Raw genomic sequence first — 23,686 nt, 5'->3', positions numbered from 1 at the left:
TCTCTGAACTATCTCAAGCACAGAGGTGGAAGGGGAGTTCTGAGGCACCAGCTGCTAAAACTCAGATCTGAAAAACTGAGTGAAGGGGTACTTGTGGGCCAGAATGTGAAGAGGAGGAAGTCATGGAAGGCGATCAATAATTCTGCTTAAGAACCCACACATGATATGTATGGTCAGATTGGGGAATCAAGAAGGAGGAGATGAGATTCAGGGCAAAAATGGTGGGTGTGGCTTTGAGTAAACGAAGGATGCTTTTTAAAAAAAAAAATTATTTACTTATTTGGCTGCCTGGCATCTTAGTCATGGCACACAGAGTCTTCACTGTGTCATGCAGGAATTTTCATTGCAACGCATGGGTTCTCTAGTTGTGGTGAAGGGACTCCAGAGCGTGCAGGCTCAGCAGTTGCAGCTCGTGGGCTCAGCTGCTCTGCATCCCCCACCAGGGATAGAACCTGCACCCCCATATTGCAAGGCAGATTCTTAACCACTGGACCACTGGGAAAGTCACAAGGATGCTTTTTATCTCTGAGATGGATAAAAGGAGTTGAGAATAAATGAGGATCCCCAGAACACTGGGATGAAGAGAAAGGAAGCCAAGTTGGCTGTTATCTTACCTGCTGCTGAGATCACCTGCCAGGAAGGAGGGGGCCAGGCTGACGAAGCCTTTGGCTAATTAGGCCCTTGTGAAGGGACTTAAACTTAGTTGCTGTGCTAGCTCCATTTCCTCTCTGATTGTAAACCACCACAGTTCCCATGGGAGCTAAATGCTGGGCAGAACTTGTCAGGGCACAACTCGGTCTAAACTTGGGTAGCATGTGCACTGCATATTCTCTCCATTTCTAGAGTTGAAAATGGCTTTGGAAAAAAATCATACAATTATAATATGTGGACCGCAGAAGAAAGAAAAGTTAGCAATGTTCTGGGAATCCTGCCCAGCTCTTTTATGATTCTGAGTAGTAAAGTTACAACATGCCACATGCAAACTTGTTTGGCAGAGCATGTGCTGAAGTGTGTGTGCTTAGTCAAGGCCTCTCACTCATCTATTTCATTTTTTGCCAGCACCCCCCATTATTAATGAAGAGCGACTGAGCCTCGTGGCAGGTTTGAGTTAGTTCTGATGTAATTGTCCATTATCTCTCTTGTAATTGCTTTCAGGCAGTTCAGATGCCTCCCTCCTATTCCCCAAGATCTGACTCTCTGCACTCCAGTTCTTGGTGAACCAAAATGCCAAGTCACTTTAGACCAGGTTTCTTTCTGCCTTTCTTCTCTGTATATGAAACTGTGGACCCCTTCCATGTGGAGAGAAAAGTCATTTAGAGATTTAATGTTGATTTCATTTCTATTAATCACGGTACAATATCAACATTTTCCTCCAGGCAAAGGTACAAATGACACATTTTTTCCATGTGTGGTTGGTGCATGTGTATGTGCTCTAAGATTGTTTTTATTAAAACAAAGCAAGATCTACTTCCTGTGAGACTCAATGTTTTGTTGTCAACTGATAGGGCTTTGTGTTTCTGTGTTAGAATCCCCCCCGCTGGGGTAGGGATGGGAGGGGTGGGTACTGACTAGATTCACCTGAGAGTGTCAGAGTGGTGTCAGACGAACCTAAGGACAAGGAAAGAAGAATGCTTTGGAGAATGGAAAATGACAAGGAAATGGGCTATCAACCACCAACTGCCAAGTTGATTAGTTTAAAATTAATCATGTACTGAGAGTGATGATCTCCCCTTGACTTTGGTAGGGATTTAATATGTGTTTTAATCAAGACAATCTTTATTTTTTAAGTGAATTCCAATGTCAAACTCAATAGGACACAAGTCTCATGAATGAGTTTTTGTCTCAATAAGTTAGAATCTGGGGGATGGGTTTATGAGCTCTGCCAATGCTACTAAGTCACTTTAGTCACTCTTTGCAACCCTATGGATTGTAGCCATCCAGGCTCCTCTGTCCATGGGATTCTCCAGGCAAGAATACAGGAGTGGATTTCCATGCCCCCCTCCAGGGGATCTTCCTGACCCAGGGATCAAACCTAAATCTCTTATGTCTCCTAGAAAGAAACTAAGCTGTAGAAGCCTAGATATTACAGGCTAAACAAATATTTTGAAATCTAGTTCAACTTATTTCATAACCAGAAATGGAAACATAAGAAAAATTAAGCAACTTGCTAAAGGTCACAGAGCTAATTACCGATAGAGTCAAAACTCAGACATGTGTGTATTTACTCCCAATGTGCTTTCCGTTGTACCCTGAAAAGTCGTGCTTGTATTGCTGGCTTTGCTTTGTCTCTTTCCATCGAAAAGTTAAAGGTAGTGGAGCGTGGGAGGAAGGGGAGAGTTTGCGGAAAGAAAGTCCCCAGAAAAGGACTCAGTTTCTCAGAAAGAGGTGGCTTAAATATGTTGATACAAATTTATTATTAGATTTTCATTCACTGAGGAGAAAGCCTGTGATTCTCACTATAAGAAGACACTATGGACTTAGAGACTTCTAAGACCCTCCAAAATTTAGCAGTGATGCCAGAAGACCAGCAGCTTCCTTGAGCTCCAAGTACTAACTGCTATTGATGTTTTCTGCCTGTTCATCTTCTCCACACGCCCAACCCCCTCACAAGCTGACACACATAGCTCATCATCTGATTATAATGGGTATGTTGCGAACAGAATCAAGATTTTGGGGGTGTCCTGAGATTCAGTTAGCATGAGACTTTTCCCTTGAAAACAGTCTCCAGAGGAATGCTTCAAGAAAAATGCTGGTGACTTCCAAGCAACTTAGAAACTGTGGATGTTATTTACATTTTCAATAACCATGCTCTCTCCTACATTCATTCTCATCCACGTGGGCCAGTCTGATGAAGATAAAACCAGGTAAGAACTGTTTTTAAGGTGTTACTTAGGAAGTAGCCATCATCAGTGTTGTGAAATCAGAGCAGGCAATCATTTCCCAAGTCAGAGATAGGGAAGCCAGACTCTCCAGATGACCCTAGAAATTCAGTTTCAGGACCTAGCCACCTGGACATGATCTAGCCTGTCCCATAAACACTCATAGGCAGGCTGCTGGGGTGAGGCATGTATCCTGATTCAGGCTGCAAAGGTTATTTTGTGGGATGCTCTGAGAGCTGTACCTCATCTGGACCCCCACTTCCACTTTTCTCCCTGTTTCAGGAACCAGACATAGGCCACCTGGGCAGTGATTCAGAGAAAGAAGGTAGCTCAGCTATGTTACCCGAGACCCAAGATTCATTTACATTAAGGCTGTAAGCTTAGACCACATCCCTGGTCTCTGCAGGACATGCTCTTCCTCACATAGATAAAGTGACTGCTCTTAAATTTGTTAATCAAAGTAGACACCTTAACTTGTGGAGAGAACAGGAGGTTTAAAATCAGAAGTTCCAAGACCCAGACCCAGTGGGAACAAACCACAACTGCCTAGAGGGCTTCAGGAAGGTCATTTTCAATTTCTTTATATCTAAGGATCCACACCATGCCTCCAACATAATCTCTACAGCTATTCCCAAATAAAAAAATTGTGTTTATAGCCCTGCCCTGCTCACACGATGCAGTCCTTAATAACTTCTCTGCCTGGACCTGATACCACTTCTGTTTGGCAGTGTATGCTTTGTATCCACACACAGTCAGTGGAAGTTTGTAAGAAATGCACATCTCAGACCTTGCCCCCAGACTTACTGACTCAGAATTTGCAGTTAAACAAAATCTCTGTGTGATTGGTTTTTAGAAGCACTGTACTATTAGAGTCTCAGAAAAACAGCTATGAGACTGACAAATTTCATCAATCTTGTTGTTCGGGGAGGGGGGGCTCTCTATGGGTAAAAACGGGGCTTCCCTGGCAGCTCAGATGGTAAAGAATCCACCTACAATACAGGAGACCTGGGTTCAATCCCTGGGTTGCAAAGATGCCCTGGAAAAGGTAATGGCTACCCACTCCAGTATTCTTGCCTGGAGAAGTCCATGGACAGAGAAGCCTAGTGGGCTACACAGTTCAAGGGGTCACAAAGAGTCAGATATGACTGAGTGACTAACACTTTTACTTGCATGTGAGTAAAAACAAACTAAAAAGTCTGTTTGTTGTTCGTTACATATATACATATAGCAGATCTGTTCGCTACACTTCACGTATTTGGGTATGTATCAGTTCAGGTCAGTTCAGTTCAGTCACTCAATCGTATCCAACTCTTTGCGACCCCATGAATTGCAGCACGCCAGGCCTCCCTGTCCATCACCAACTCCTGGAGTTCACTCAAACTCACATCCATTGAGTCGGTGATGCCATCTAGCCATCTCATCTTCTGTCGTCCCCTTCTTCTCCTGCCCCCAATCCCTCCCAGCATCAGAGTCTTTTCCAATGAGTCAACTCTTCGCATGAGGTGGCCAAAGTACTGGAGTTTCATCTTTAGCATCACTCCTTCCAAAGAACACTCAGGACTGAACTCCTTTAGAATGGACTGGTTGGATCTCCTTGAAGTCCTAGGGACTCTCAAGAGTCTTCTCCAACACCAACACCACAGATTAAAAGCATCAATTCTTCAGTGCTCAGCTTTCTTCACAGTCCAACTCTCACATCCATACATGACTACTGGAAAAACCATAGCCTTGACTAGACGGACCTTTGTTGGCAAAGTAATGTCTCTGCTTTTGAATATGCTATCTAGGTTGGTCATAACTTTCCTTCCAAGGAGTAAGCGTCTTTTAATTTCATGGCTGCAATCACCATCTGCAGTGATTTTGGAGCCCCCAAAAATAAAGTCTGACACTGTTTCCACTGTTTCCCCATCTATTTGCCATGAAGTGATGGGATCAGATGCCATGATCTTTGTTTTCTGAATGTTTAGATTTAAGCCAACTTTTTCACTCTCTTCTTTCACTTTCATCAAGAGGCCTTTTAGTTCCTCTTCACTTTCTGCCATAAGGTGGTGTCATCTGCATATCTGAGGTTATGTATGAAGTTATGTATATACATATGATAAAAGTGTTAGTCGCTCAGTTATATCTGACTCTTTGCAACCCCACCGACTGTAGCCCACCAGGCTCCTCTATCCACGGGATTCTCCAGGCAAGAATACTGGAGTGGGTTGCCATTCCTTTCTGCAGGGGATCTTCCCAACCCAGGGACTGAAACCAGGTCTCTTGCATTGCAGGCAAATTCTTTACCATCTGAACCACCAGCCATTTTTGCATAGGTATGCATTTTCTCAGTAAGGAGTTAAATCAGATTAACTCTGTAGTCAAGTTCTTGGATCACCAAGTAAGTAGTCTGGAGCACCCCATCTGCAGGACTGTGCTAGGAACCGGTTACACAGTGATAAACAAAGCAGACGCACTTTCTGCCCTCCTGGAATTTGCAGTCCAGTAAGCAGCTCTCACAAAACCTAGAAAACAGTGACCAAGTCTTTTACATCTCTTTGCCTTTCAAAGGGCCTAGAACTAGAACAATACAGTATTCAATAAGCTTTGCTCCAATGTAAATAATAGCAGAATGCCTAAAAATTACCTGAATAATATTTGCAATTTTTCAAGCTGTTTGGACAAAACCATCAGGAAGCTGAGAAAAATGTGGTTTACCTTTTAATTTATTCCATTTCTCCTCCTATTATCAAACTTGGAACAGTTTGTCGGGTTTTGTTTGTAACATGTAACTTCCTAAATGTAATAGAACCATGTTTCTCATCACACATAAGTAATATTTGGTTAAATACTACCTAAGCTGTTTCTCCACGACAGGGGAAAAAAGATTTCAGCAGAAAATAAAGCAATATGTTTGGTTGGAACTTGTTCTACTTTTGTTTTTTCCATATTGGTTTCCACCTTTGTTTCAAAATGTTTCTGTCTGAGGGGAGATTTCCAGACCGCAGCCTTTGGGCTGAGTGACAATGACTCAGTTCCCTACCCTGTCTTATCTTTAATACTCTCTTTGCAAATTAAACAATAGAAAGATGGAAAGATATTTTGGCTCTATCAGTACAGAACAATTTGAAAACACCAGCCTACGGGAAAAAAAAGAAGTCACTGGAAATAAAAGCATAGGGAAAAATCATAGAGCTGGAAGAAAACTTGGATAAAGTCTGATCCGGCAGGAAGAGTTTAGGAGTGGGGGCAGCCCCCACTGCCTCACTTTGCAGAGAAGTAAAAGAGGGCCCAGAAGGGAGAAGAGTCCTACCTAAGGTCAATCACATTTTAGGGGAATGAATGGAAATTCTTTTAGACAGGGTTTGTGTAGGTTCTCTAGTGAAAGCATTATATGGATTTTCACTTTCACAACGGATGTATGTGTACAAAACAAACTGGGAAGTAGGTGATATTTGTTTGCAATAGTCCAAAGGCCTTTCTTCTTTCATTACTCACTTTTATGTTATTTTGTTCAATTTTCGCCAGCTTCCCTTGCTGATTTTTTTGGTTTGTCTACTTGTTTTATCAGTTACTTAGAGATATGTTGAAGTCTCCAACTATGACTGTGGATGTGTCTATTTCTCCTTTCAGTTCTTACAGGTTTTGCTTCATGAGTTTTGAAAACTGCTGTGAGATGCATTCACATTTAGGACTCATATGTCTTCTTGGTGAATCAATTGTTCTATCATGCTGTAAAGTTCCAGTTTAGCCTTAACAGTTTTGTTTTCTCCAACTCTACTCTGATTATTCATACAGCTACACAGTTTTCTTTTGATGAGACTTTGCATAACTTTGCCATCCTTTATTTTAATCCACTTTTATCATTGTGTTCAGAGTGAATCTCTTGTAGACAGTATATATAGATGGGTCATGGACTTTCCTTTAATCTAAAATCTCAGTCTTTTAATTGGTGCGCTAAGAGTATTTCCATTTAATATAACTATTGCTGTGCTTAGATTTAAGTCAACAGTTTATTATTTGTTTTCCGTTTTCTTATTCTCTTTTCATCCTTCTTCCCCACCCTTGTGTTCTTTGGGGTTATTTGAATGTTTTTCAGTATTCCATTTAAACTCTTCTATTGTGTTTTTGGATAAATCTCTTTGCATAGTTTTGTTGCTTGTTATTTTGTTCTTGTTTTTATTTTCCAGTGGTTTCTCTAGAGATTATAATAAGCATACTTTTACAGTTTTATAGTCTACTTAGGGTCAATATTTTACCACTTCAAGGGGAATGTAGAAATTTTATCAATATATATTGATAGATTCCTTTGCCTTCTGCTATTCGTACTGTAGTTGTCTTATATAGTATACATACATATTTTGAAACCCAATCAGATGTAATTATAATTTTTGCTCTCAATCATCCCACATATTTTAAAGAACGAAATAAGTGTAGTATACTGCCTTTCCCTATATACCTAACATTCCTATGGCTCTTGCTTCATTTTTACACACTTCCATCTGAAAGTTTACAAATATCTCTCTGAGCTTTCTTTTAGGAGTCTTGGGTTTGTTTCGTTTTTGTCTTTTGTGGGGTTTTCATTTGTGGTTTGAGGGCATAGAGCTGCTGGTTAAGAATTTTCATAGTTTTCCCTCAGAGACTACCTTTTGTTTTCCTTCACTCCTCAAGATTATTTTTGCTGAGTATACAATTCTGAATCGATAGTCCTTTTCTTCTGGCATTTAAAAAATATTATGACATGCCTCCTTCTGATATCCATGGTTTTTGATGAGAAAAATCAGTAACATTTTAAAAATGTCATGCCACTTTCTTCTGCTTCTGCGGTCTCTTATGAGACATCCATGGTCAACTGAAACGTTGCCTTGCCTGCTTTTAATACTTTGTCTTTAGTTTTTAGTAGTTTGATTACGGAGGTGTCATGGCATGGATTTCTCTACGGGGTTTTTTTCCCCCCCATTTGGAGTTCTCTGAGTTTCTTTAATCTGTAGACTAATGGCTTTCACAAAATTCAGGAGATTTTCAGAAACACTCTCTTCAAATATATTTTGTGCACTTTACTTTCTTCTCTTTCTGGAACTCCAATAACATGAATATTAGGTATTTTGGTATGGCCACATAACTTTCTAATTCTCTGTCATTGTTTTTTTCCAATTTTTTTTTTCAGTCAGTTCAGCTGCTCAGTAATGTCTGACTCTTTGCAACCCCATGGACTGCAGGACCCAAGGCTTCCCTGTCCATTACCAACTCCCAGAACTTGCTCAGACTCATGTCCATCCAGTTGGTGATGCCATCAAACCATCTCAACCTCTGTTGTCCCCTTTTCCTCCTGCCTTTGATCTTTCCCAGCATCAGAGTCTTTTCCAAGGAGTCAGCTCTTCGCATCAGGCAGCCAAAGTATTGTAGTTCCAGCTTCAACATCAGTCCCTCCAATGAATATTCAGGACTGATTTCCTTTAGGATGGACTGGTTGGATCTCCTTGCTTTCCAACGGACTCTCAAGAGTCTTCTCCAACACCACAGTTCAAAAGCATCAATTCTTTGGTGCTCAGCTTTCTTTATAGTCCAACTCTTACACCCATACATGACTACTAGAAAAATCATAGCTCGAACCAGATGGACCTTTGTTGGTAAAGTAATGTCTCTGCTTTTTAATATGCTGTCTAGGTTGGTCATAACTTTCTTTCCAAGGAGCAAGTGACTTTTAATTTCATGGCTGCAGTCACCATCTGCAATGATTTTGGAGCCCAAGAAAATAAAGTCTGTCACTGTTTCCATTGTTTCCTCGTCTATTTGCCATGAAGTGATGAGACCCGATGTCATGAGCTTTGTTATTTGAATGTTGAGTTTTGAGCCAGCTTTTTGCCTCTCCTCTTTCACTTTCATCAAGAGGCTCTTCAGTTCTTCTTTGCTTTCTGCCATAAGGGTGGTGTCATCTGCATATCTGAGGTTATTGATATTTCTCCTGGAAATCTTGATTCCAGCTTGTGCTTCCTCCAGCCCAGCATTTCTCATGATGTACTCTGCATAGAAGTTAAATCAGCAGGGTAACAATATACAGCCTTGATGTACTCCTTTTCCTATTTGGAACCAGTCTGTTGTTCCATGTCCAGTTCTAACTGTTGCTTCTTGACCTGCATACAAATTTCTCAAGAGGCAGGTCATGTGGTCTGATATTCCATCTCTTTCAGAATTTTCCACAGTTTATTGTGATCCACACAGTCACAGGCTTTGGCATAATCAATAAAGTGAAAGTAGATGTTTTCCTGGAATTCTCTTGCTTTTTCAATGATCCAACAGACACTGGCAATTTTATCTCTGGTTCCTCTGCTTTTTCTAAATCCAGCTTGAACATCTTGAAGTTCATGGTTCACATACTGTTGAAGGCTTGCTTGGAGAATTTTGAGCATTACTTTGCTACTGTGTGAGATGAGTGCAAATGTGTGGTAGTTTGAACATTCTTTGGCATTGCCTTTCCTTTGGGTTAAAATGAAAACTGATCTTTTCCAGTCTTGTGGCCACTGCTGAGTTTTCCAAATTTGTTGGCATATTGAGTGCAGCACTTTAATAGCATCATCTTTTAGGATTTGAAATATCTCAGCTGGAATTCCATCACCTCCACTAGCTTTGTTCGTAGTCATGTTTTCTAAGGCCCCCTTGACTTCGCATTCCAGGATGTGTGGCTCTAGGTGAGTGATTACACCATCGTGATTATCTGGGTCATGAAGATCTTTTTTGTATAGTTCTGTGTATTCTTGCCACCTCTTCTTAATATCTTCTGCTTCTGTTAGGTCCATACCATTTCTGTCCATTATTGTGCTCATCTTTGCATGAAAAGTTCCCTTAGTGCCTCTAATTTTCTTGAAGAGATCTCTTGTCTTTCCCATTCTATTGTTCCTCTATTTCTTTGCATTGATCACTGAGGAAGGCTTCCTTATTTCTCCTTGCTATTCTTTGGAACTTTGCATTCAGACGGGCATATTTTTCCTTTTCTCCTTTGTCTTTAGCTTCTCTTCTTTTCTCAGTTATTTGTAGGACCTCCTCAGACAACCATTTTGGTTTTTTGCATTTCTTTTCCATGAGGATGGTCTTGATCCCTGTCTCCTGTACAATATCATGAACCTCCAACCATAGTTCACCAGGCACTCTGTCTATCAGATCTAGTCCCTTAAATCTATTTCTCACTTCAACTGTATAATCATAAGGGATTTGATGTAGGTCATACCTGAATGGTCTAGTGGTTTTCCCTACTTTCATCAATTTAAGTCTGAATTTGGCAATAATGAGTTCATGATCTGAGCCATAGTCAGCTCCAGGTCTTGTTTTTGCTGACAGTATAGAGCTTCTCCATCTTTGGCTACAAAGAATATAATCAATCTGATTCCACTGTTGACCATCTGGTGATGTCCATGTGTAGAGTCGTCTCTTATGTTGTTGGAAGAAGGTGTTTGCTATGACCAGTGCATTCTCTTGGCAAAACTCTATTAGCTTTTGACCTGCTTCATTTCGTACTCCAAGGCCAAACTTGCCTGTTACTCCAGGCAAGTAACAGGCATCTCTTGACTTCCTACTTTTGCATTCCAATCCCCTATGATGAAAAGGACATCTTTTTTTGGTGTTAGTTCTAGAAGGTCTTGCAGGTCATCATAGAACCATTCAACTTCAGCTTCTATAGCATTAGTGGTTGAGGCATAGACTTGGATTACTGTGATATTGAATGGTTTGCCCTGGAAACGAACAGAGATCATTCTGTCGTTTTTGAGATTGCACCCAAGTACTCATTTTAGACTCTTTTGTTGACTATGAGAGCTACTCCATTTCTTCTAAGGGATTCTTGCCCACAGTAGTAGATATAATGGTCACCTGTATTAAATTTGGTCTTTCCAGTCCATTTTAGTACACTGATTCCTAAAATGTCGATGTTCCCTCTTGCCATCTCCTGTTTGACCACTTCCAATTTACCTTGATTCATGGACATAACATTCCAGGTTTCTATGCAGTATTGTTCTTTATAGCATCGGACTTTACTTCCATCACCAGTCACATCCACAACTGGGCACTGTTTTCACTTTGGCTCTGTCTCTTAGAGGGGACACTTCAACTCACAATACTTGTTAGCATATGAAACCAATTCTTTTCACCCTTTCTCCTTCTGCTATTTTATATAAGGCATGCTAGTGGTTTTTGGGTCTCTTCCCTCTCTCTCTCTTTTTATTGGCCAAACTAGTTACACATCTGTCAGTTTTGTTGGCAATTGTTAACTTTGCAATTTAATCTTTAGATTATAACATATCCAAGTGGGATTGCAGCTGAACTAGAAGTGGAACAAATATCTCCAAGACCAGATGTGACAGTGGATAGGATTTTGAACCTTCTCTTTTGGGGAAGAGGGTGGGGATTATCTTCATCTTCATTTCAGTTCAGTTGCTCAGTCGTGTCTGACTCTTTGCGACCCCAAGAATCGCAGCATGCCAGGCCTCCCTGTCCATCATCAACTCCCAGAGTCCACCAAATACCCATGTTCATCAAGTCAGTGATGCCATCCAGCCGTCTCATCCTCTGTCATCCCCTTCTCCTCCTGCCCTCAATCTTTCCTAGCATGGGTCTTTTCAAATGAGTCAGCTGTATGCATCAGGTGGCCAAAGTATTGGAGTTTCAGCTTTAACATCAGTCTCTCCAATGAACACCCAGGACTGATCTCCTTTAGGATGGACTGGTTGGATCTCCTTGCTCTCCAAGGGACTCTCAAGAGTCTTCCCCAACAACACAGTTCAAAAGCATCAATTCTTTGGTGCTCAGCTTTCTTTACAGTCCAACTCTCACATCCATACATGATCACTGAAAAAACCATAGCTTTGACTAGATGGATCTTCGTTGACAAAGTAATGTCTCTGCTTTTGAATATGCTATCTAGGTTGGTCACAACTTTCCTTCCAAGGAGTAAGCATCTTTTAATTTCATGGCTGCAATCACCATCTGCAGTGATTTTAGCATAATTTTTTTTTACTCAATTGTTAAATTCTATTGCTATATCTTCATTTTACTGCTCTTTCCTTTGTCATTTCATTCTACCAGTGAGCTCATCTAATGAGGTTTTTTGTTTTGGTTATTCTGTTTTATAGATCTCAAATTTGTATTTGGTTCTTCTTTACAATTTTTACTTTTAATGAAAACTCTATCATTCCATCCCTCCAACCACTTCAACAGGATTTACTCTTACTTCTTGGAGCATATTTATCCTAGCTGCTTTAGAGTCTTTATCAAATGATTCTGACAACTGTATCGCCTCAGTGTTGACATTTGTTGGTTGCCTTTTTCCATGCAAGTGGAGGCTTTACTGGTTCTTCACATGCTGAATACTTCAGGGTTTCATCCTGGACATCTCTGATGGTTATGAGACTCTGGGTATTATTTAAATCTATGGAGATTTTTGAAGTATTCATTTTACCAGTCAAACAAGTTGGTTGGATCCAGAGAGCCTTCAGGAGTTTTGTCTCTTCCATATTCAAATCCTTGCGCTGCTATTGAGATCAGTCTTACATGTGTACCATTCAGTGGCCATTCTAGGACCTGGGTAAGAATCCACCCCATAGGTCAGCTCTCACAACCTGTGAGATGCTGGTCAGGATCAAATTTATATGTGAAGAGTTCATGGGACTAGAGGTACAAAAACACTTTTTTATGGGGTTGCTTCCTGGATCTTCTCCCCTTCTGCCATCTCCACCATACATGCTAGTTTCCTGAGGCACCCTTTATGGTCTTTTGAGCCTTTATTTGTCTACTCTGTCACACACTTCTTACTATGTACCCATATCCAGGGCCAAGAAGTGAGAGGACAGAGAGAGAAAAATAAGTAGGAGAGTTCCCCTTACCTTCTTGGGACCACAGTTCTTCTCACCTGAGAGGAAGGACTCCTCCTTTAAATTCAAAGTGCCTACTGGACCTGAGGATCAAGAGAATAGAAAAAAAGAAAATAGAATATTATAAAAACAAGATTTCTCCTACTCTGCCTATATATTGGGAGACCATTTTTCTTCTTCTTGTGCTGGAAATAAAGGGCTTCTTGTGGAAATATTTCTGTCTGTGCCACTGGGTTTCAGGACACCTTGAGTTTAAGTGAAAAAAAGAAAGAAAGAAAAGATAAACTTATGGTTTATCTTTTGATGGTTTAGTGGGACTGAGAATTCTGGTATTCTTCCCCAATCCACCTGCTTTTTTTCTTATTACTTTTTACTTTTCAGAACCCTCAAATAGCTGCTTCATGCAATCTGTTCAAGTTTTATAATTGCAGTCAGTGGGAGAGATAGGGTGGCATGTGCTTCTCCATCTTACTGGGAATCAGAACTCCAGAAGCTTTAAAAATACAAAATAAAACACGTACCTAGGTCTCAAAGATTCTGAAAATAAAAATAAAACATATACCTAGGTCTCAAAGATATTGATTTCATTTGTATGGGAGGAAATGTGAGCAAAGTTTTGGTTTTGGTTAGTTTTGAGATAGCCCTTGTGATCTGAACATACAACAAAGTTGAGAACCTCTTTCATAAGCAAAGATACCTACAGGCAGATTTTATTTTAAAATCCACAACCACAGTTTATTACCATTTTCAACAGATACTCTACTCTGCTGGATATGTGAAGGGTTATTTAACTTTATTGAACATAGATGAGTTTATACTCTGGATTATGGTCTGGTACCTGGTCTTGAATTCCTACTAGGACATTCATTAGTTGTGGGATTTTTAACAATTCATTTGACCTCCAAGTCTCAGTTTTGCATTTGGAAAATGGGAATAATATTAAATCCTACGTTAAAGGATTGTTGAAAGTATTAACTGAGATAATGAATGTAAAGCACAGAGCAGAGGGTCTGGAATGTGGCCAATATTCAATGAATGTTAACTATTAGCACCACTCACATATTACAGGCAAGAAATTTGAAACTCAGCCAGATAAATAACTTACTGAAACTTTTTTTCTAGTGTCTTTTCTTAATTGAAAAGAAACTAATATTTACCTTAAAGGGAAATACTAGCATATTCATCAGATTTAAAAAAAAAATTTATTGACATACAGTTGCAAATGCTCAAGCTTTTCCACAGTGACAGAGAGTAAGTAAATCCCAGACCTGTCATTCCCCCTTCTACCAGTTCAAGCCTAGGAACAATAATTTTTTTGGAAAGTTCCTGAATGGGATGCATATAAATCTAGGATTGTGTTTAGAAGCATCAAGTAAATGATTGATGGATATAATCCATGTGTATATATGATATATACTATTGCTGGGAGAAATATCAATAACCTCAGATATGTAGATGACACCACCCTTATGGCAGAAAGTGAAGAAGAACTAAAGAGCCTCTTGATGAAAGTGAAAGAGGAGAGTGAAAAAGTTGGCTTAAAGCTCAACATTCAGAAAATGAAGATCATGGCATCCGGTCCCATCACTTCATGGCAAATAGATGGGGAAATAGTGGAAACAGTGGCTGACTTTATTTTTCTGGGCTCCTGAATCACTGTGGATGGTCACTGCAGCCATGAAATTAAAAGACGCTTACTCCTTGGAAGGAAAGTTATGACCAACCTAGAGAGCATATTCAAAAGCAGACATTACTTTGCCAACAAAGGTCCATCTAGTCAAAGCTATGGTTTTTCCAGTAGTCATGTTATGGATGTGAGAGTTGGTATAAAGAAAGCTGAGTGCCGAAGAACTGATGCTTTTGAACTGTGGTGCTGGAGAAGACTATTGAGAGTCCCTTGGACTGCAAGGAGATCCAACCAGTCCATCCTAAAGGAGATCAGTCCTGGGTGTTCATTGGAGGGACTGATGTTGAAGCTGAAACTCCAATACTTTGGCCACCTGATGTGGAGAGCTGACTCACTTGAAAAGACCCTGATGCTGGGAAGGATTGAGGGCAGGAGGAGAAGGGGACGACAGAGGATGAGATGGATGGATGGCATCACCGACTCTCATGGGGTTGCAAAGAGTTGGACACGACTGAGCGACTGAACTGAACTGAACTGATGATACAATATTGTGATTAATGTATAATGTTCTGTTACCCAACAAATTTTAAATAACCAGGAAGATCTCCCTAATTTTCTAAACTAAAGGTGTCTAGTGTTATTTTCATTTCTTTGCTTCTCTTTAGTTTTAATTTACCTTTCTAGTCCTTCCTTTATTATAATTTTTAAACAGAAAAAAAAAATGTTTTTCTTCAAGGCAGAGGAGGTCCTTGTGCATTACTAGGAGAAGTTTTATCCTTACAACATGATTCGCTATTTGAGAATCAGAACAGTGGCTCACTTTGACATTTTATCAGCCAATTTATTAATAGGAATAGCTCTTTGGAGGTCTTCATTCCATCATGTAACATTATTCATGTCAGAAAGATGGTCTCTAGAAAAATTTTTAAATACCTTTTAAAACCACACTGCTAAAATACTCACCAGCTGTAAATGTTTTCCTGGTCTATATGTGTAGGTGGAGGGAGGCGGAGTGGTGGTAATAAAGTGGGAGGGTTAGGGGGAGCCACTAACTGTACAGGGGAAATGACTCTGTTGATTCTCTGATGGTAAAGGTCAATGTTTTCCCAAATCCAAATCTGACATTCAGAACAAATCTAATTTTTGTCACATCTTCATGGAACAATGATGAGTCCTTTACTTCGTGATTTCTATTCCTCAACCTTCTAATAGCATCTTTAGATTCTTTGTCAGCCAGCCCTGGTAACTCACAACGTTGAGCACTCAGCATTGGCAGTCAAGGGTCTCACATGACCAACTGGTTTTTGCAGAAGCTGCATTCCATAGGAACAAATTGTTACATGGGCGTGTGAACAGTAAGGCCCAGTAACTCTATCTCTCATGTAGAAACTGCCATCAGCACAGATGGCAATACCTCGAATGGGGGATCTTAGAAATGATCCATGACATAGTTGTAGTATGCCAAAGGTTTTCTTGGGAAAGGCTGTGTGCTTCTGACACAGGATAGGAAACCTTGATTCTGTACTGCCCCTACTGTGTGTACACAAAGGGTAGATGGCTCTTCAGATGCAATACCTCTGCTAATGCAGCTACTCTGAACAGAGATTAGGACTGGATACACAGGCTTTGAAAGTTGAGTTTTAAGCCAGCTTTTTCACTCTCCTCTTTCCCTTGGACTGCAATCTTCATTGGAAGGACTGAAGCTGAAGCTGAAGCTCCAATACTTTGGTCACCTGATGTGAAGAACTGTCTCATTGGAAAAGACCCTGATGCTGGGAAAGATTGAAGGCAGGAGGCGAAGATGACAGAGGATGAGAGGGTTGGATGGCATCACCGACTCGATGAACATGAGTTTGAGCAGGCTCTGGGAATTGGTGATGGACAGGGAGGCCTGGCGTGCTGCAGTCCATGGGGTCACAAAGAGTTGGACACGACTGAGTGACTGAACTGAACTGAACACAGGCTTACATGAATATTAGATTGTTTTAGAAAAAAATACAAGGGTGTCAAGTTGGCTTTTGATTTTCATTTGCTAACGGTATAACATAGTGGTCTAGGAGGAGTTGTGTTTGGAAAGAAAAGACAGATGCCCATAGCTCATCACAGTTATATGCAGCGTGGATGTCTCACTCTATGGCATTAGTCCTGCCAGTTCTCTTTGTAGCAGACAATATGGAGGAGATGAAAAAAGTTGGATTTGACTAGACTGAGTCTTGACCCTACTGTTTAGTAACTCAATTATTAGTAACTCAGAAATACAGTTGTGTTGACTCTTTGTAACCCTATGGACTATAGTCCCCCCATAATCCATGGGATTCTCCAGGCAAGAATACTGGAGTGGGTTGCTATGCCCTTCTCTAGGGGATCTTCCCAACTCAGGGACTGAACCTGCATCTCTTATGTCTCCTGCATTGGCAGGCAGGTTCTTTACCACTAGAGCCACCTGAGTCTTGAGCCTACTGTTTACCAGCTATCAATGGGACACATCTCTTCTCTGAGCCTCTGTGTCCTCATCTATACGATAGGAGCATCACCAGCAATGACCCACTAAGTCGTGATGATTAAGAGAGAGAAACCAATTAAAAAAACATTGAAAACCATCATGCTTTAAATCAATACTGACAGTAACCATGGTAACATTAATGAACATTTTTAATGGTAAACACTGATTGACCATGTACAATGTGCCAAGGTTTGCCCTAAACACTTTTTGTGGGTCTTCTTAATTGATCTTCACAGCAACTGAATTTAATCTTTCTTTCCTCCATTCACTTAATGTCCACATTCATGCATTTCATTTTGTAAATAAAGAGTTCAAGCCCCATGAAGGAAGAAAATACTTATCTCTCCAATTCACAGGATGCCTGGGATGAATGTTTGAATAATTTAGGTCAGTAAGGGGCAATTTTGCCATGTCAGGGACTTTGAGCAATGTTCAGAGACACTGTTACTCGTCACACCTGAGGAGCGATATGGCATTTAGTCCTTAGAGGCCAAGGATGCTGTTAAACATCCTACAATGCACAAGACATTCCCTAGCAACAAAGAATTATCCAGCCAATATGCCTGTAGTGCTGAGGTTGAGAAATCCTGATTTAGATAAATGGAAAAAAAAAATCACTAAATGAATGCACGTGCTGAACAGCCTCCTAGGACATAACGTGTCATGCAAACTCTATCTAGACATCAAAAGATTGCAAGGTCTTTATTTTTTTTCTGATTCTGGCCTCACATCATTCTTTCATGCCCCCTAATTCTTCATTTTGTCTGATGAACCTTCTCCCAGCAAAGGTAACTGTTTCATTCACTTTACTGATACAACAACTTAAAAAAAAAAAAAAAAAACAGAAATCCAGACAATCTTTTCTCCAAGGAAGATAATCTCCTCCACTACCTCTGACAAAGGGGGCTTCGCTAAAACAATCTCTTTGCATACATCTGGTCAGCTAAAAGGAAAAGAGGAGCCGATCTGAGCAAGTTTAAAACATGATCTGTTCCTGGTTCCCATCTTTATTTTTCCTTTTATCCAACTTCTGATCTGCTTTTAATTTACTGTATCTTTCCAAATTATTCCTATTTTTGTGAGTGATCCTTAATTTCTGGCATAAGGCAGGGAATAAACAAATAAACAGCTAAGAGAGGTATTCCAAAGTAACATTTTTCTCACACATTTTCTCCACTAGTATTTCTTGGATAGGGTTAGAGGTTTCTGTTAAGTATCACTCACCTAGTGTGTAAGGAAGCTATAAGTAAAAGAAGTAGCCAACAACCAACCTACAGGGGGTGAGGAGGGTTTGGGGAGAGACCAGGGTGAAAGATACAGAAAATATTTGATCTGGTTTACATTTTTGAGGGAAATATACAACTTTGATTCTTAAATGCAAAAATATTCACATGCTTCAAGTACATATTTTCCAAAGAAATGAGACAATGCATAAGAAACAGGCTGAGGGCAGCTTTCAGAATGGGAGAAAATAACAGCAAATGAAGCAACTGACAAAGAATTAATCTCCAAAATATACAAGCAGCTCATGCAGCTCAAAACCAGAAAAACGAACAACCCAATCAAGAAGTAGGCCAAAGAATGAAACAGGCATTTCTCCAAAGAAGACATACAGATGGCTAATAAACACATGAAAAGATGCTCAGCATCACTCATTATCAGAGAAATGCAAATCAAAGCCACAATGAGGTACCATCTCACACCAGTCAGAATGGCCACCATCGAAAAGTCTACAAACAATAAATGCTGGAGAGAGTGTGTAGAAAAAGGAACCCTCTTACACTCTTGGTGGGAAAGCAAACTAGTATAGCCACTATGGAGAACAGTGTGGAGATTCCTTAAAAAACTGGAAATAGAACTGCCATACAACCCAGCAATCCCACTGCTGGGCATACACACTGAGGAAACCAGAATTGAAAGAGACACATGTACCCCAATGTTCAATGCAGTACTGTTTACAATAGCCAGGACATGGAAGCAACCTAGATGTCCATCAGCAGATGAATGGATAAGGAAGTTGTGGTACACATGGGAATATTACTCAGCTATAAAAAAGAATGCATTTGAGTCAGTTCTAATGAGGTGGATGAAACTGGAGCTTATTATACAGAGTGAAGTAAGTCAGAAAGAGAAACACCAATATAGTATATTAACATATATATCTGGAATTTAGAAAAATAGTAACAACGATCCTATATGCAAGACAGCAAAAGAGACACAGATGTAAAGAACAGACTTTTGGACTATGTGGGAGAAGGCAAGGGTGGGATGATTTGAGAGAACAGCAATGAAACATGTATATTATCATATGTAAAATAGATGACCAGCACAAGTCCGATGCATGAATCAGGGCACTCGAAGCTAGTACTCTGGGACAACCCAGAGGGATGGGGTGGAGAGGGAGGTGGGAGGGGGGTTCAGGATGGTGGGATACATGTACACCCATGGCTGATTCATGTTGATGTATGGCAAAAACCACCGCAATATTAAAAAGTAATTATCCTCCAATTAAAATAAATTAATTACTTTAAAAAAAGAAGCTGAAAGAAGAAAAAGAAGGAAAATACAATGAGAGAGAGTGTGTGTGTGTATGTGTGTATGTGTACATGCGTGCACACAAAAGGAAGAGCAAGTCAGAGGGACAGATGAAGGCCAACCTCTTCTGCAATTAAATGATTCTCTGCAACTTTTATCCCCTAGTCCTGCTCCTCCAAGCCTCACTCCCCTGGTAGGCAAAGCCTCTACAGAATATTTGTCCATGCAAATTTTATGGTGGGACCTATGAAATGTCAAATGAGAAGAATCCTTTTTACTTTTCCAATATTTTCTTAGTCTTTTATTGCCTGTAGAAAGCAGGAGGTTTTATTTCTTCCTTAATTATTTGCTAAGCAGTCCCCCTCTGTCCCACCCTCCCTCGCAAGCCACTGACAATTCTCTTTCCCTTTAGGGTGAACTAGGATGACATGGGTCCTGTCCTCCTACCACTTGTAGTCTCCAAAATAAATAAACAGAACACACACACAGAAGCCATCTAAGGAGAAGACAGAACAACTTGCTTTCTCAAGTATAAGCAAAAGAAGTTTCTTTTTTTTCAATATTGCAAATGCTTTTCTGCAATGTTCAGTTCTTCAGGGGGAAATGGTTGGCAATTTTACACACACACACACACACACACTCTCTCTCTCTTTCTCTCTCTCTCTCACACACACACACACACAACTTTCACACACACACACAGTTTCTCTCTCTCTCACACACACACACACACTTTCTCTCTCTCTCTCATACACACACACACACACACACACACACACTCCAATAATTAGCTTGTTGGTTGAGTTGACCAACATTTGAAATAATAGGTATTTTTTTTAGTCATGAATGATGGCTCTTGGAGGTTAGTTATCTTATGTAAAAATTCCTGGTAAATTAATTGCTCTGCTGCTTGACTGTTGAACATTAAACATTTGATCTCCCATAATTTCAACATTAAAGGCTTTTTCTAATTTGTTGTGTTTAAATCACCAAAGCAAAATGTCTTTGACTAACCAAAGACATGTTTAGTTCTTTCAAGGTTCCAATAATAAACAACTCTTAAATTGACCCTAATACTGAGTATTTACAAAACCAGCAAAACAATTTTTTGAAGAAATGTTACGGAAAGCAGGGGATTCTCTGAGGGAAAAGAATGAGATATGTATCTTATCATCATGGAATAGGACATTATGAAGTGCTTGGACAGAATTATTCATTTTCCTATGAAGGTAAAAGTGGCTCTTTATTCCTGTGTTCTGAACCCACCCTGATAGCCTAAGGGTGAATGAGCAATATCACAGGAAATCATGTAGAAATTTTACAAGCCACAATGACTATCTCATTTGCAGTGGCAGTTGCTATTTGTGCCCTTGTTTCTCAAAGTTTCATTGTGTCTTAGACTGGTGGATAGTCCAAGACTTTGTTAGAAAAATATCACCTAGGTTTTCAAAAGTGATTCCAGACTCTTCTCATTGCTAACTTCCAATTAGATCTAGATCATTATAAACCAGTGCTTCTGAGAGGGTTCTTCTTTCCAAAGGTATTGCCTATTTTGTGATTGCTAAGATACTAAAATGTCATCACTAGGAATTCATTCACATGTTCTATAGATAATAAATGCCTCCTGGACATATGAGAAGACAAACCACAATCCCTTTTCTCTAAGGGTTTGTGGATTTGTGCTTGAAATAAGGCAATACTGGATTTTGAAAGTCCATTAGGAGGCTACATGATTCCATGTACATGACCTCCTGGAAAAGGCAAAACAATGGCGATAATAAAAAGATCAGTAGGTTCCAGGGGCCGGTGGGGAGGCAGAGAGGAATAGGTGGAACATGGAGAATTTTTAAGGCAGCAAACTACTCCACATGATACAATAATGGTGCATTTGTTGTTGTTGTTTAGTTGCTAAGTTAGTGTCCAACTCTTTTGTGACCCCACAGACTGTAGCCCACAGGGATAGAACCCATGTCTTCTGCATTGGCAGGCCACCAGAGAAGCCCATAATTGTGGATACATGTCATTACATATTTGTCAAAACCCATATAACACCAAGCATGAACCCTAACATGAACTATGGACTTAGGGTGGTTTTTATGTGCTAATGTAGGCTCATCAGTTGTAATAACTGTGCCATTCTGGTGTGGGATGTTACTAATGGTGGAGGCAGTGCATGTGTGGGAGCAGGGAGGCTGTAAGAAATCTCTGTACCTTCCTCTCAATTTTACTGTGGACCAAAAACTGTTCTAAAAATAGTCTATTAAAAATGTCCACTAGTAAAATGTGATCTATCTTGGAAAGGGCAAAGCCTTCCACTGATCAGCTCTTCTGAATTCTAAGAAACCATCAGTTACTTCAGTTCTTTTCCACCGCCAACAGCAAAGAACAGGATATGTGAAGGGAGCACGATGAAAGAAGATTTTGGTGGCTGGCACTTTTACAAAGATCTGGAGAATGGGGCACTATCCAGAGAAAGAAGGTCTAAATAGACCATTGTGGGAAGGTAGTGAGCAGGCAACACTTCCTAGAGGAGGTTGGGACATGGAGGTTGGTAGGGCAACTTGTGAACAGAGTTCTACAGAAGGCAAGATAATTCAAAAGACAGTATGACTCAAATGGATCAAAGATCTAAATATAGGAGCTAAAACTATGAAACTCTTAAAAGGAAAGAGAGGGATAAATTTCCATGACCTTGGATTTGGCAATGTTTTCTTAGATGGACACCAAAAGCAAAAGCAACAAGAGAAATAAATAGATGCACTGGACTTTGTTAAAATGAAAACCTTTTGTGCACAAAAGGACACCACTGAAAGACTGAAAAGATAACCACAGAACGGGAGAAAATATTTGCAAATCACGTATCTGTTAAGGGTTTAGCGTTCAGAATATATAGAAAGAATTCTTACAAGGCAACAAATAACTCAAAAAATGAGCAAAGTAATTGAATAGAATTTCTCCAAAATAAGATATACAAAAGGCCAACAAACACATGAAAAGATGTTCTCAGTCATTAGTTATTATGCAATGAAGTGCAAAACAAAGTCACAAAAAAAAATACCACTTTAATCTCACTAAGATGGCTATAACCAAAAAAAGAGAGAGAGAGAGAGATAAAAACAAATACAGATGACCTCAGTGTGTTTAGTAAAGTAATAGAAATACTCTAACCCCCTGGCCCCAAACACAGGAATTCTGGGGTAATAGACTGACAGCTTTGTTGTTTGCACAATTATAATCTGCATTGTATACACAAAGGATACAGCTACCTTTTGTTTAATCTGTACTTTCTAAATATTAAAAAAAGGGGAAATGGGGTATATATCAATTTTTGTCTAATCTGTTTGAAACATGAATTCTATTTGTTTAAAATTAGGGCTTTACTCCTTTTTCTGTAAGTCTCTTGTGATCCTTTGTAGAAATTTCTCCTTAAACCCCAGTTAAGTCCATTCTCTCATAGTAGCTACAAATTTGGGTTCATATTCTACTTAACAATTTAAATAAACTGAAATATTTCTAAAATGGGAAAAACAATGTGATTCCATTTACTATTTTGCCTGGCTGTCAACTAAGAGGCTAGATGTCCTGGCACTGTGGTTGCATTGAGAGATTGGCTCGTAGGTTGTAGAACTGCCCGGTTTCTTCTTGAATTGGGGAAGAGACAAGTCTCCCACAGTCCTTACTGTCAAAAGAGGAAGAGGATCATGTACTATCCTGATCTTACATAAACCACAGATGGCTGTCATAGTATCTGTAGATAGGGAAAAGGTATTTCTAGGATCTCACTATAGGAGGTGGAGGCAGACTGCAATATTCTTTTGCCTGGTTCCTAAGACTTTCCACTCCACCACACTACAGTCCAAACTTCTCGGCCAGATGTTCAAAGCTCTTCATGATCTGATACCACCTGTTTAAACACCTATTTCAAAACTTCATAATTTCAGTTTCCTGCCATAGTCAGGCTGATCTTCCTTTCAGCTTGCAAACATGGCTTTTCTTTCCTAACTTCAAGCCTTAGGTTATTTCCCCCTTCCTGACTCTTATCACCTACTTTCCTGTCTCAGCATATACTGATTCAATCCTTCACCATCTTCAGAATGCAATTCGGTCCCCATGTCATTTATGAAAAATTCTGGACCCTCTCCAACTCCTGCCTAATTGATGTTCATTAAAAATAATTAAATAAAAATCCCATTATTTGTATAATTAATCTGGGTCCTTCATCATTGTTTGACACAACACTTAGATTTAGTCAATTTATATTTCACCCTCTTTCTTTAACAAAGTTTCTGTAACCTCAGCACCA

Source organism: Ovis canadensis, chromosome 20 (assembly GCF_042477335.2).
Source record: "Ovis canadensis isolate MfBH-ARS-UI-01 breed Bighorn chromosome 20, ARS-UI_OviCan_v2, whole genome shotgun sequence".
Taxonomy (NCBI): Eukaryota; Metazoa; Chordata; class Mammalia; order Artiodactyla; family Bovidae; genus Ovis; species Ovis canadensis.
This window is presented reverse-complemented; position numbering follows the sequence as displayed.